This window comes from Lepidochelys kempii, chromosome 1 (genome assembly GCF_965140285.1).
Source record: "Lepidochelys kempii isolate rLepKem1 chromosome 1, rLepKem1.hap1, whole genome shotgun sequence".
In the NCBI taxonomy this organism is placed as follows: domain Eukaryota; kingdom Metazoa; phylum Chordata; order Testudines; family Cheloniidae; genus Lepidochelys; species Lepidochelys kempii.
In genome coordinates this window covers 298,686,683-298,700,719 of record NC_136380.1, presented here as the reverse complement: position 1 = coordinate 298,700,719, position 14,037 = coordinate 298,686,683, and positions in this window count along the sequence as shown.

Genomic DNA, 14,037 nt, shown 5'->3' with positions numbered 1-14,037 from the left:
TCATCTCAGTTGCCTTAGTGAATTTCTAATGCACTTCTCATGTGTCTATATTGTTGAAGGTTTCCATTCTTTTTTCCTTTTCACATTTAAATAAAACCAGGCATGAGAAGACAGCAGAGTGTAACAGACAAAGTGACACTTTAAAATAGCAGAAGGGTGGAAGAGCCCATGTCATTAGATATTACCTTGAGGTCCTTAAATTCTGCCCTGGCCTATGTTCATTATGTGTTTCCTGTGTTTCAGAATACAACCATCACAGTGGCACCTAAAATGGGAGAGGACCCAATGGCCTGTGTTCTTTTTGACTGAGAATCCCATACAGGGTAGGGTTCCTCAGCTCTTAGTGTACGTGTTCACTGCAGAGGTGTTGCTTCTAGCCCTCTTCCTGTCCACACACAAAAAACACTCACCTGAGCTTGGTGGAGCTTTCAGCTCAGGCTAACTGGCATGGCTGGAGGTATGGGTTAGAGCCTGGGTTCCCCTTTCACTTGGGCTGGTAACCCACCCACTTTGCAGTGTGGACACAGGTTAAATCACTTGAGTGCTGATAGTTCTCCAGTGTCTTCCCACAAATCTCCCATGTTCTCAGAATAACGGGCAAGTCCTCCCACAATTCACTGGGAAAGAATCCTACAATAGCTCATCTTATGTGCAGTACAAAGAACCATGGGATATGCCCACAGAGGTCCTAGCAACACACACACCACTGTCCCAAGTACAAAGCCCACCATTAGACATGATTGGCCTTTGAAGCAAGACAGCCTGATTTTTACATCAGGCTAAAGGAGCTGGAGACAGCACCAGAGGAGACCTCAATGGCAGAGGGAGTGGAGGAGCAGGACCCAGAGAGCAGGAACAGACCAGGGACTTGGAACAGACCACATGGTCAGATGGACTGGAGGGAGTCCTGGGGCCATAGTTCAAGGATCTGTTCAGGGGTGGCCCCAGGGAACATGCTGGGGAGGGAGCTGCAGTGGGAGCTGAAACTGCAGCCAGGTAAGAGGCCACCACCACCTTTGTTATTGTTAGGTGGGAAATACATGGGAGGGTTTCCCAGGTTATGACCAATGCACTTATAATTATAGAGGATATTATGTTCTATGGGATGCCCTTAGCTTCAGGAGCGAGCTGAAGCCATGTCATTTCCCTGCCTTCACTTCCAACATTCCCCACACGATGTGAGCCAAGATGCAGTCCAAGCATAGGGCGGGATGTGGATTTAAACATTCAATAAGTGAATTAGTCTAGCTATTTTTGAGCTAATTACTGCGGGGTTGGGGGAGGGAATAATACATATGCCTGGGATTACAGGCACAGCAAGCATGCGTGCTCTATCCCTTGAATACTGCTGGCTTTATTACTCCGTCACACCGGTGTACTGTTCTACAGTTATATCAATGCTAGTTTTACAGCACTGTCCCAAACTGCCTGCATTGTAAGTCCCAGTGGCTATCTAAGTGAAAAAGCCCCTTGATGATGGTGGAGCTTGACCTCCTGGTGCTCTCCATTTGCAGCACACTATCCAAGCCAGAGGATTTTTCATAGAGGAGAAAATAGACATTTGGGGAGATTCCTGGTCAGGGTAAACTTCCCACAACTGCCCTTGTAGCTCACTAGCTCATTCATTTGCTGATCAGTCAACAGGTGATTAAATATCTCCTTGGCATGGACAGCTGGGTTTCCAACATAGGCCAGAAAAGCTGCTCCCTCTTGCACTCAAAGATTTCCAGCAGATTAATATCCTCGAAGGCTTCCTCGGCTTGGAGTAGCTTTAAACCCAGCACCAGTAACAGGCCTCCCTTGTCTGACTGCCCTAACACAGGTACCCCATTTAGACCCCAAAACTTTTTTCTTATTTTTTTCAATGAATTAAATCTGAAATATTTGCCATAGTGTGTCTGGAAACGAGTAACCTGGCCTGCAGCAGGCTAGTGTGCAGAGATGAAATAAAGGCTTACCAAGTAGAGAAGAGTAACAACATGGGGTCTTGCCATGAGGTAGAATGTAGAAGGGTAGATTCTTTTCTTTCTTTCCATGGACACAAAGTGATGTGCTCTTTCATTATCTTGGCGGGACTCTCCACCTTGGCTAGGCTGAGGCCCACACTAAGCCTCTTAGGGAGAGGATAGTGATCCCGTGGGGGAAAAGGAAAAGGTTCAGGAGTGACCTGCTGCAAGAAATGCACAGTGACTTTGGACACAGGGTTGGATCAGACCTTGCATCTCAGAAGGAGGAGGAGGAGCAGGATAAACAGGAGAGGGAAAACAAAGTGGTATCACAATACCCGGAACGTGACAGGAGGATGGGGGAACAGGACCGACAGCAACAGAAGGGGCTGTTTGAGCAGCTTCTCACCCTGATGGCCAGCAGGCCACAGACCCCACCTACAGCACCACCTTAAACACCATCACTAGTACCTGGAAACTCTCCTCTGCACTACCATGTCCTGCAACCAGTGCAGCCCCTGGATAATTTAGAGGTTGGGCGGGATAGTCAGCAGTCCATGAACTCTGAGAATGAAAATGTGGATGGGCAGATATTCCCCATTCCCCTACCGCTATGCAAGTCCGGGGTAAGGAGAACAGAAGGCTGCTGCTCTCCAGTTTCATTACCCGTGAGATTGCGTGACTTGGTGTCACCGCTCAGTTGACAGAGCACCGCCGTACTTTGGAATTTAGTTGCCATTTGCGCACTTCACTGACCGGCAGCTGGGATGCCTGTAACTGTTTTCAGAACAGAATTTGGTATTTTTATACTTTTTCATTTGTTAATGAAGTGGTTTGGGTGGTCAATATGTTGTCATGGGAGTGCTTGGGAACCAGGAAGAGTCAGGAAGTTGTAGCTGAAACTTTTAATAAAGTGTAAAACCTTCTTATAATCACATAAAAGCAATAGCAAATAAACTGCTATGTATGCTACGCCAGCACGCGGCATGCCATCTCCCCACGCATGTCACCATGTGAAGCAAGGAGGTGGGCACAAGAAACAACCCTTATTTCCCTTGCTTGCTTGGATCCAACCCCAGGTGTACTTTCTGGGCTCTTGTATGGGCCCTGAAAAGCCAGCAATATCTTGAGCCCATTCCTGGCAAAAGCTCTTGCCCTTATGCTCACAGATATTATATAGCATACCACCATGGTACAGACAGCACTAGCTACCATGGCCTCCAAAGGGGTTTGTAGGCAGCACTATCTTGCCGTCACCCAGCCAAATGCACATTCCATCATCATCCTGCACCTGCTCAGTGTGTGATTAAACCTTCTTCTGCCAAGTGCTCTGATAGAAGGACAGGGATGCATGAGACAAGGCAGTAGATGGTGGACTAGGTCCCTGGGGCACAGACACCCCATTGATGAGCATATTATGGAAGAGAGAATAGGGTCTCTTCTTGTCCAAACAGGTGAACTTGGCATCGCATACCTTTTCAGCACATCCCGCACTGGTGGGCATGAACCTGATTTTATGGTTGCTGACGTCCCACAGCACTAAGGAGTAGTATCATGGTCACTGATATGTTCAGGTGCCCCAGATGGTGGGCAAACAATGGGCCATGTGCCATCAGTGGTTACAGTGCAGTTGAGAACCCCAGTCAGCTAGCATTTTGGGCACATTAGTTATGTCTACTACCTGTGGGTAAGCCACAGTAGTCACCTCACAAACCTCTATCACCAGCGCCCCAACAGTTGCCTTGCCAACACCAAACTGGTTAGCTATGGCCCTATCACAGTTTGGGGTTGCTAGCTTCCAACAGCAACCCTCTGTTGGACTAGTATTGCTTCCCTCCATCCCCATTTGTGTGTCATGGTGCTGGAAGTTCAGTGCAAGCTCTTCACACAATTCCACAAAGGTGGCCTTCCTCATGTGGAAGTTCTGGGGCCATTGTCGCACATCCCAGGTCTGCATGATGTAATCCCACTTCTCTGTGGTAATTGTCCTGCACCAGAAGAACCAGTCGGAATCCACAGTGAGTGCAGCATACTTCAGCTTTACCACGCTACCATGTTAGCATTCAGCTGGCATGATCTCCTTGCCACGACTCACCACTACCTTCTGAGAGCCACAAACTACAGCTGAAATGCCTGCCACTATGTCCCATGATCACCCCACTATTGGCAGTCTGCTACACCAGCATTCTCCTACACAAGCAGGAATAGTTTACACAGCTTGCTGGATCCATGCCTTGTCACTGATTGCAATGCATCAAAGTGAGGGGTGAGGCAGAAGTGCTTTATGCTAAGTTGACTAAGAACACTTCCGCTCAGGGCTGAGGAAGGACACCCATGTTCTCCCACAACACACTGCACAAACAGTTGCTAGAAAGACGCAAGTTAGTGAGGCACTTAGAAGCCTGCGATACCCTGTAGTTCACGAAAGCTTATGCTCAAATAAATTGATTAGTCTCTAAGGTGCCACTAGTACACCTTTTCTTTTTGCAACTACAGACTAACACGGCTGCTACTCTGAAACCAGAAAATATAAAAATAGAAAATAACAGAATGCCACTAGCCATCACCTTCAGCCCCCCAACTAAAACCTCTCCAACGCCTCATCAAGGATCTACAACCTATCCTGAAGGATGACCCATCACTCTCACAGATCTTGGGAGACAGGCTAGCCCTTGCTTACAGACAGCCCCCCAACCTGAAGCAAATACTCACCAGCAACCACACACCACATGACAGAACCACAAACCCAGGAACCTATCCTTGCAACAAAGCCCGTTGCCAACTGTGTCCACATATCTATTCAGGGGACACCATCATAGGGCCTAATCACATCAGCTACACTATCAGAGGCTCGTTCACCTGCACATCCACCAATGTGATATATGCCAGCATGTGCCAGCAATGCCCCTCTGCCATGTACATTGGTCAAACTGGACAGTCTCTATGTAAATGAATAAATGGACACAAATCAGACATCAAGAATTATAACATTCAAAAACCAGTGGGAGAACACTTCAATCTCTCTGGTCACTTGATTAGAGACCTAAAAGTTGCAATTCTTCAACAAAAAAACTGACTCCAACGAGAGACTGCTGAATTGGAATTAATTTGCATACTGGACCCAATTAACTTAGGCCTGAATAGAGACTGGGAGTGATGAGTCATTACACAAAGTAAAACTATTTCCCCATGTTTATGCTCCCCCGACCCCCCACTGTTCCTCAGATGTTCTTGTCAACCACTGGAAATGGCCCACCTTGATTATCACTACAAAAGGTTTTCTCCCTCTCCCACACCGCTCTCCTGCTGGTATTAGCTTATCTTAAGTGATCGCTCTCCTTACAGTGTGTATGGTAACACTCATTGTTTCATGTTCTCTGTGTATATAAATCTCCCCACTGTATTTTCCACTGAATGCATCCAATGAAGTGAGCTGTAGCTCATGAAAGCTTATGCTCAAATAAATTTATTAGTCTCTAAGGTGCCACAAGTCCTCCTTTTCTTTCTACTGGAGTGGACGCTGCAAGAGAATCTGCTTGTAGCTAATGGAATCATTTTTAGTTATAAATGAATGAGTAGGCTTGTGCGTTTGAATGTCCCCCCCTCCCCCCGCCCCCCCCAAAAACCCCAAAACTCCACGGTTGGCACTCCGGGAGTTCTGATTCTGGCTCTGCCACTGTGTGACCTTGGGCAAATCACTTCACCTCAGTTTCTTCATCTATCACAGAGAACTAGTACTGCTTGGCCGCCTACCTCACAGAGGTGTTCCAAGGCTTGATTAGTGAATGAGTCTACTGTGGTTTGAACACATAAAGCACTATAACATGCGAAGCACTAGTTTTGGCAAGGTAAGTTGCTTTTTCTTTTTCTTGATCCAGCCCTATTGTGCAGCATGAATGTTTATACTTTAGGGCTTAGGCACATAATGTAATAAAATATTTTAAAAAGGGGCCACCGTTATAGTTTAAGCCAGAGGTGGGCAAACTATGGCCCGCGGGCCACATGCAGCTCGTGGGACTGTCTTCCCCAGCTCCTGAACTCCCGGCCGGGGAGGCTAGCCCCTGGTCCCTCCCCTGCTGTCCCCCATCCCCCTGCAGCCTCAGCTCGCTGTGCCACCAGCCGGGCAGCGCGGTGGTGGCGCAACTGGCTCTGGCCAGGCGGCGGGGCTGTGAGCTCCTGCTGCTCTGAGAAGCATGGTAAGGGGGCAGGGAGTGGGGGGTTGGCTACGGGGCAGGAGGTCCGGGGGCAGTCAGGGGACAGGGAGCAGGGGGCGGTTGGAATGGGGCGGAGGTTTTGGGAGGGGGGGCGGTCAGGGGATGGGGAACATGGTGGGTTGGATAGATGTGGGAGTCCCAGGGGCCCTGTCAGGGGGCGGGGGTGTGGATGGGGGCAGGGCAGTCAGGGGACAGGGAGTGGGGGAGGGGTGTTGAATAGATGGTGGGGTCCCGGGTGGGGGTCGCAAGGGACAGGGTGTTGGATGGGTTGGCGGTAGTGAGGGGGGGCGGGAAATGAGATGGGTGGATTTGGGCTGGGACCAGGCTGTTTGGGGAGGCACCGCCTTCTCTATCCAGCCCTCCATACAGTTTTTGGAACCCTGATGTGGGCCTCAGGCCAAAAAGTTTGCCCACCCCTGGTTTAAGCAATAGAACGTGCACCCATAACTCAAATGCCATGCAAAACATACTTTTTTATATTGTGTGTTCACATAGCAACTTCTTATCCTTCAACAACAACTATCCTTGTTTCAGGAAAATTCTGTTCTGGATCTTGGTAGACATAAGGCCAGATCTAAGAGGTTGTATGGGTCAAGGGCAAACTTTCCCACCTTACCTACCTGCTTCAGGATTTGCATTGGATTATTATCTTTGCTGTCCAATTACGCAGGCTTGCAGCCTCATGGCATGCATGCACAAACATACACATACACAAACCCTTTGTGACAGCACTGAACATACACATACTCAAACATACACATGCCCTTTGTGACAGCACTGAACCTCTTAGCCCTGTAGACAGACTCACACTAGTGGGGCTCGAGGTAGCATACTACAATCCATAGGTGATCTTCCTGATAACACCATCCTGGCCATTATGAATGTAGAAGCCCTCTACACCAACATTCCACACAAAGATGGACTACAAGTCGTCAAGAACACTATCCCTGATAATGTCACGGCAAACCTGGTGGCTGAACTTTGTGACTTTGTCCTTACCCATAACTATTTTACATTTGGGGACAATGTATACCTTCAGATCACCGGCACTGCTATGGGTACCCGCATGGCCCCACAGTATGCCAACATTTTTATGGCTAACTTAGAATAACACTTCCTCAGCTCTCATCCCCTAACGCCCCTACTCTACTTGCGCTATATTGATGACATCTTCATCATCTGGACCCATGGAAAAGAAGCCCTTGAGGAATTCCATCATGATTTCAACAATTTCCATCCCACCATCAACCTCAGCTTGGTCCAGTCCACACAAGAGATCCATTTCCTGGACACTACAGTGCTAATAAACAATGGTCACATAAACACCACCCTATACCGGAAACCTACTGACCGCTATTCCTACCTACATGCCTCCAGCTTTCACCCTGACCACACCACACGATCCATCGTCTACAGCCAAGCTCTGTGATACAACCGCATTTGCTCCAACCCCTCTGTCATAAATATAAAGGGAAGGGTAAACCCCTTTGAAATCCCTCCTGGCCAGGGGAAAGCTCCTCTCACCTGTAAAAGGTTAAGAAGCTAAAGGTAACCTTGCTGGCACCTAACCAAAATGACCAATGAGGAGACAAGATACTTTCAAAAGCTGGGAGGAGGGAGAGAAACAAAGGGTCTGTGTGTCTGTCTATATTCTGTCTTTGCCAGGGATAGACCAGGAATGGAGTCTTAGAACTTTTAGTAAGTAATCTAGCTAGGTATGCGTTAGATTATGATTTCTTTAAATGGCTGAGAAAAGAATTGTGCTGAATAGAATAACTATTTCTGTCTGTGTATCTTTTTTGTAACTTAAGGTTTTGCCTAGAGGGGTTCTCTATGTTTTGAATCTAATTACCCTGTAAGGTATCTACCATCCTGATTTTACAGGGGGGATATCTTTATTTCTATTTACTTCTATTTTTATTAAAAGTCTTCTTGTAAGAAAACTGAATGCTTTTTCATTGTTCTCAGATCCAAGGGTTTGGGTCTGTGGTCACCTATGCAAATTGGTGAGGCTTTTTATCCAACATTTCCCAGGAAAGGGGGGGTGCAAGTGTTGGGAGGATTGTTCATTGTTCTTAAGATCCAAGGGTCTGGGTCTGTAGTTACCTAGGCAAATTGGTGAGGCTTTTTAACCAAACCTTGTCCAGGAAGTGGGGTGCAAGGTTTTGGGAAGTATTTTGGGGGGAAAGACGTTTCCAAACAGCTCTTCCCCAGTAACCAGTATTAGTTTGGTGGTGGTAGCGGCCAATCCAAAGACAACGGGTGGAATATTTTGTACCTTGGGGAAGTTTTGACCTAAGCTGGTAAAGATAAGCTTAGGAGGTTTTACATGCAGGTCCCCACATCTGTACCCTAGAGTTCAGAGTGGGGGAGGAACCTTGACACCCTTAGACAGAGACAAACACCTACAAGATCTCTATCAAGCATTCTTACAACTACAATACCCACCTGCGGAAGTGAAGAAACAGATTGATAGAGCCAGAAGAGTTCCCAGAAGTCACCTACTACAGGACAGGCCTAACAAAGAAAATAACAGAACGCCATTAGCCGTCACCTTCAGCCCCCAACTAAAACCCCTCCAACGCATTATTAAGGATCTACAACCTATCCTGAAGGATGACCCAACACTCTCACAAATCTTGGGAGACAGGCCAGTCCTTGCCTACAGACAGCCCCCCAACCTGAAGCAAATACTCACCAGCAACCACATACCACACAACAGAACCACTAACCCAGGAACCTATCCTTGCAACAAAGCCTGTTGCCAACTGTGCCCACATATCTATTCAGGGGACACCATCACAGGGCCTAATAACATCATCCACACTATCAGAGGCTCGTTCACCTGCACATCCACCAATGTGATATATGCCATCATGTGCCAGCAATGCCCCTCTGCCATGTACATTGGTCAAACTGGATAGTCTCTACGTAAAAGAATAAATGGACACAAATCAGATGTCAAGAATTATAACATTCATAAACCAGTGGGAGAACACTTCAATCTCTCTGGTCATACGATTACAGACATGAAAGTTGCTATATTACAACAAAAAAACTTCAAATCCAGACTCCAGAGAGAAACTGTCAAATTGGCATTCATTTGCAAATTGGATACAATTAACTTAGGCTTGAATAGAGGCTGGGAGTGGCTAAGTCATTATGCAAGGTAACCTATTTCCCCTTGTTTTTTCCTAACCCCCACCCCCCAGACGTTCTTGTTAAACCCTGGATATGTGCTGGAAATGGCCCACCTTGATTATCATACACATTGTAAGGAGAGTGATCACTTTAGATAAGCTATTACCAGCAGGAGAGTGGGGTGGGAGGAGGTATTTTTTCATGCTTTATGTGTATAAAAAGATCTTCTACACTTTCCACAGTATGCATCCAATGAACTGAGCTGTAGCTCACGAAAGCTTATGCTCAAATAAATTGGTTAGTCTCTAAGGTGCCACAAGTACTCCTTTTCTTTTTAAAAATAGCTGTGTAGACATTGCAGCCAGGGCTGTCAAGTGATTAAAAAAAATGAATCGCGATTAAGCGCGCTGTTAAACAATAATAGACGACCGTTTATTTAAATATTTTTGGATGTTTCCTACATTTTAAAATATATTGATTTCAATTACAACACAGAACCCAGTGCTCGCTTTATATTTATTTTTATTATAAATATTTGCACTGTAAAAAACCAAAAGAAATGGTATTTTCTAAATTACCCCAATGCAAGTACAGCAGTGCAATCTTTTTATCATGAAAGTTGAATTTACAAATGTAGATTTAAGTAAAAAAAACCTGCACTAAAAAATATACAATGTAAACTTTAGAACCTACAAGTCCACTCAGTCCTACTTCTTGTTCAGCCAATAGTTCAGACAAACAAATTATTTATATTTGCAGGAGATAATGCTGCCCGCTTCTTGTTTACAATGTCACCTGAAAGTGAGAACAGGCATTCGCATGGCACTGTTGTAGCCAGAATTGCAAGATATTTATGTGCCAGATGCCCTAAAGATTCATATGGCCTTTCATGCTTCCACCACCAGTCCAGAGGCCATGCACCCAGAGGCAGATTTACCATGAAGCCAATGTCCCAAAATGCAGGACAAATCCCATCTGCTAACCTGCACCTGAGTCCCGGCCAGCAGCGCAGCAGGGCTCCCGGAAGTGGCTGGCTGCTGGCATGTCTCTGCATGTCCCTGGCCCGGGGGAGGCAGATCAACGCGCTACCCCCACCCCAGGCAGCGCACAGAGACCTGCTGCCCCCCTACCCCCAAGGGATGCACAGAGACATGCCAGCAGCAGTGCAGCAGGACTAAGGTGGCTCCCTGCCCGTGCTGCCTCCCGTCCTCCACGCTGCTCCCAGAAGTGGCCAGCATGTTCCTGTGGTTCCCTGTCGGTGGGGAGTCCTCCACGCATTGCCCCCCACCCTGAATGCCAACTCTGCAGCTCCCATTGGCTGGGAACTACAGCCAATGGGAGCTGTGGGGGTGTCACCTGTGAACAGCGGCACACAGAGACCCTCTACCCCACCCCACCTAGGAGCTGCTGACAGAGGGGGGTGTGCCAGTCGCTCTGAGAGCTGTACCGCCCATGGTAAGCGCCGCTCCCCTGACCACTCCCACACCCCCAACCCTCTGCCCCAGCCCAGAGCCCGCACCCAAACTTCCTCCCAGAGCCCTACCCCTGCAACTGCTCTCACATCCCAACCCCCTGCCTCAGCCCAGAGCCCTCATCTGGCACCCAAACTCCCTCCCAGAGCCTGGTTCCCGCACCCTCTTCTGCACCCAACCTCCTGCCCCAATCAAAGTGCCTCACGTTATTTTCATTTACTTCCTATTACTTACAACATAGGAGGAGGATGAAGGAAAAAAAGAATGAAAAAATGCAGGGGAGATAAGAAAGAATGTTCTTTTTCTTGGCTGGGGCCCGAGAGGCGGGGGCCCCCCAGAAAATGAAGCTGCACACAGGGTCCCACTAACGCTAATTCTGCCACTGCGTGCAGCCATGCTGATGACTGGTTCTGCTTGATAACGAGCCAAAGAAATGTGCATTGGCACATGTTCATTTTCATTACTGTCAGATGCCGCCAGCAGAAGGTTGATTTCTTTTTTGGTGGTTCGGGTTCTGTCGTTTCTGCATTGGCGTGTTGCTCTTTTAAGATGTCTGAAAGCATGCTCCACACCTTGTTCCACTCAGATTTTGGAAGGCATTTCAGATTCTTAAACCTTGAGTTGAGGGCGATAGCTATCTTTAGAAATCTCACATTGGTACCTTCTTTGCGTTTTGTCAAATCCGCAGAGAAAGTGTTTTTAAAACAAACAACATATGCTGGGTCATCATCCGAGACTGCTATAACATGAAATATATGGCAGAATGCGGGTAAAACAAAACAGGAGACATACAATTCGCTCCCAAGGAATTCAGTCACAAAATTAATTAATGCATTTTTTTTAACAAGCGTCATCAGGATGGAAGCATGTCCTCTGGAATGGTGGCTGAAGCATGAGGAGATATATGAAGATTTACCATATCTAGAACATAAATACCTTGCAATGTTGCCTACAAAAATGCCATGCAAATGCTTGTTCTCACTTTCAGGTGACGTAAATAAGAAGCGGGCAGCCTTATCTCCCATAAATGTAAACAAACTTGTTTCTCTTCGCGATTGGCTAAACAAGAAGTAGGACTGAGTGAACTTGTAGGCTCTAAAGTTTTACATTGTTATGTTTTTAAGTGCAGTTTTGTAACAAAAAAAAATCTACATTTGTAAATTGGACTTTCATGATAAAGAGATTGCACTATGGTCTTGTATGAGGTGAATTGAAAAATAGTTTGTCTTTTGTTTATCATTTTTAGAGTGCAAATATTTGTAATAAAAATAACATAAAGGGAGCACTGTACACTTTGTATTCTGTGTTGTAATTGAAAGCAAAATATTTGAAAATGTAGAAAAACATCCAAAATATTTAATAAATTTCAATTGGTGTTTTATTGTTTAACATGGCAATTAAAACTGTGATTAATCATGATTAATTTTTTGAGTTAATAGCGTGAGTTAACTGCAATTAATCGACAGCCCTAGTTGCAGTTTGTTGCTACAGATTAGGCTCTCAAGCCCTCTCTACTCCCTAAACTTGAGACATAGGCACTGGCTTCCTCTGGGCCCCGCGGGGGTGGGGGGCAGGCGGAGAGAGAACTCAACCCCCTGCTCCACCCCAGATCCCGCTCCCACCCCTTCTCCCAAGTTCTCACCCCTGCCCCACCTCTTCCTGCCCCGTCACGCCTCTTCCACCCAGTTCCATCCCCTCCCCTGAGCGTACCCCATCCCTGCTCTTCCCCCTTCCTCCCAGAGCCTCCTGCACTCCATGAAACAGCTGATTGCGGCTGGCAGGAGGGGAAGGCGCTGATCGGTAGGGCCGCCTGTGGGCAGGAAGTGCTAATTTTTTTCTATGGGTGCTCCAGCCCTGAAGCATCCATGGCGTCGGCACCTATGGCTTGAGAGCCCAAGCTGCAGCCTGACCTGCAACATCCAGGCTGCAAATTTTAGCACACTACCTCCAGCCCTGCTAGCGACTCCAGGTAAGTCGCTCTACCTGGGCTGGGAGGCTCACTCTCAGCTGCAGTGTAGACCTTGCCTTGATGTTTATCCCAATATATCATAGTACAGCACACTGAACTTCATTAAAAGCAAAGCGACAGCTTTCTTACTGGGGTGCTCTTCTTGCAGCAAATAACCATAGTGGCATTTATATTTTCCCTGTACTGCTTTTTTTTTTTAACTTTGACCTTCATTAGAAAGCAACCTCTTTTGGGATACCTAGAGCTCAAAAGACGATATGTCTCAGTGCAAAGAGCTCATGCTTAGAACGTGTAACAGGGCCATGCTGAAATTAACATATTACATCAGATTGTGTCAGGTTGGGTTGCAAACTTTTCAGAAGAAGGGAAGGTGAGCAGCAAGGTCACACTCCTCATGTGCCTGTCCATAAGGCTGCAGGAGTATCTCTGAAGAAGTTCAGTTCTTCTGCCTAGATATAAAACCATGGTTCCTCATCAGGTCCTACCTTTGCCTCAGAATCCCATTTACCCGGAGCAGGGTGTCTGGCTTCATTAAATAATTGCTGTATTATGTTGTTTTCAGGATGGATGCTTGTTTAAACTATAACTGGCCGTTAGCAAAGGTCATACAGAGTTCTCTTTCTCTTTTGCTCTGTCTTTTATGTTCTGTCAACCAGAAGGACCTGTAGCATGATCTTCTATCCATTAAACTGATTTGACAACATTCACCATTATGCAAATACAATGGGCAAATAGCTCCCTGTTTTACTCAGTGGCATGACGCGAGCAGTGCAGGACTCCATATTCAGCTCCACAGTCTATAATAGGAAATGCCCATACAGCCTTGTCTGTCATATGTCACAAAAGAACAGGAGCCAACCTTGGTGTATCCCCCCCATTTCCATTCAGAGTCAGTATAATGGCATTACAGCTGAAGTGGAAGGATGCATTTGCCTTAGCTTTATGCTTCAGTATGCTGTCAAAGTGACAGAATGACTAGAATACCATGATCTATTTTATTAACCCTCTGGCTTGAGGACCAATGGGATTTCCTTGTGTTAGACACTAGTACAGATTGTATCACTGCCTAGTGATGGGCATCTTCTCCAGACTTCGTCCAGCTCCAGAGTGCCTTTGAACAAGCAAGAAGGTGAGAAGGCTTGATATAGTCTTTGCTTTATGCACCATATTTTCCTCTGCACTATTGGACTAGTGACCAGCACACAGAGGCTTTAAGGCCCAGCTACTCAAAGGTATTGAGGTGCCTATTTCTACTGAACTCAATGGGAGCTAGGCACCATAATGCCTTTGAGACT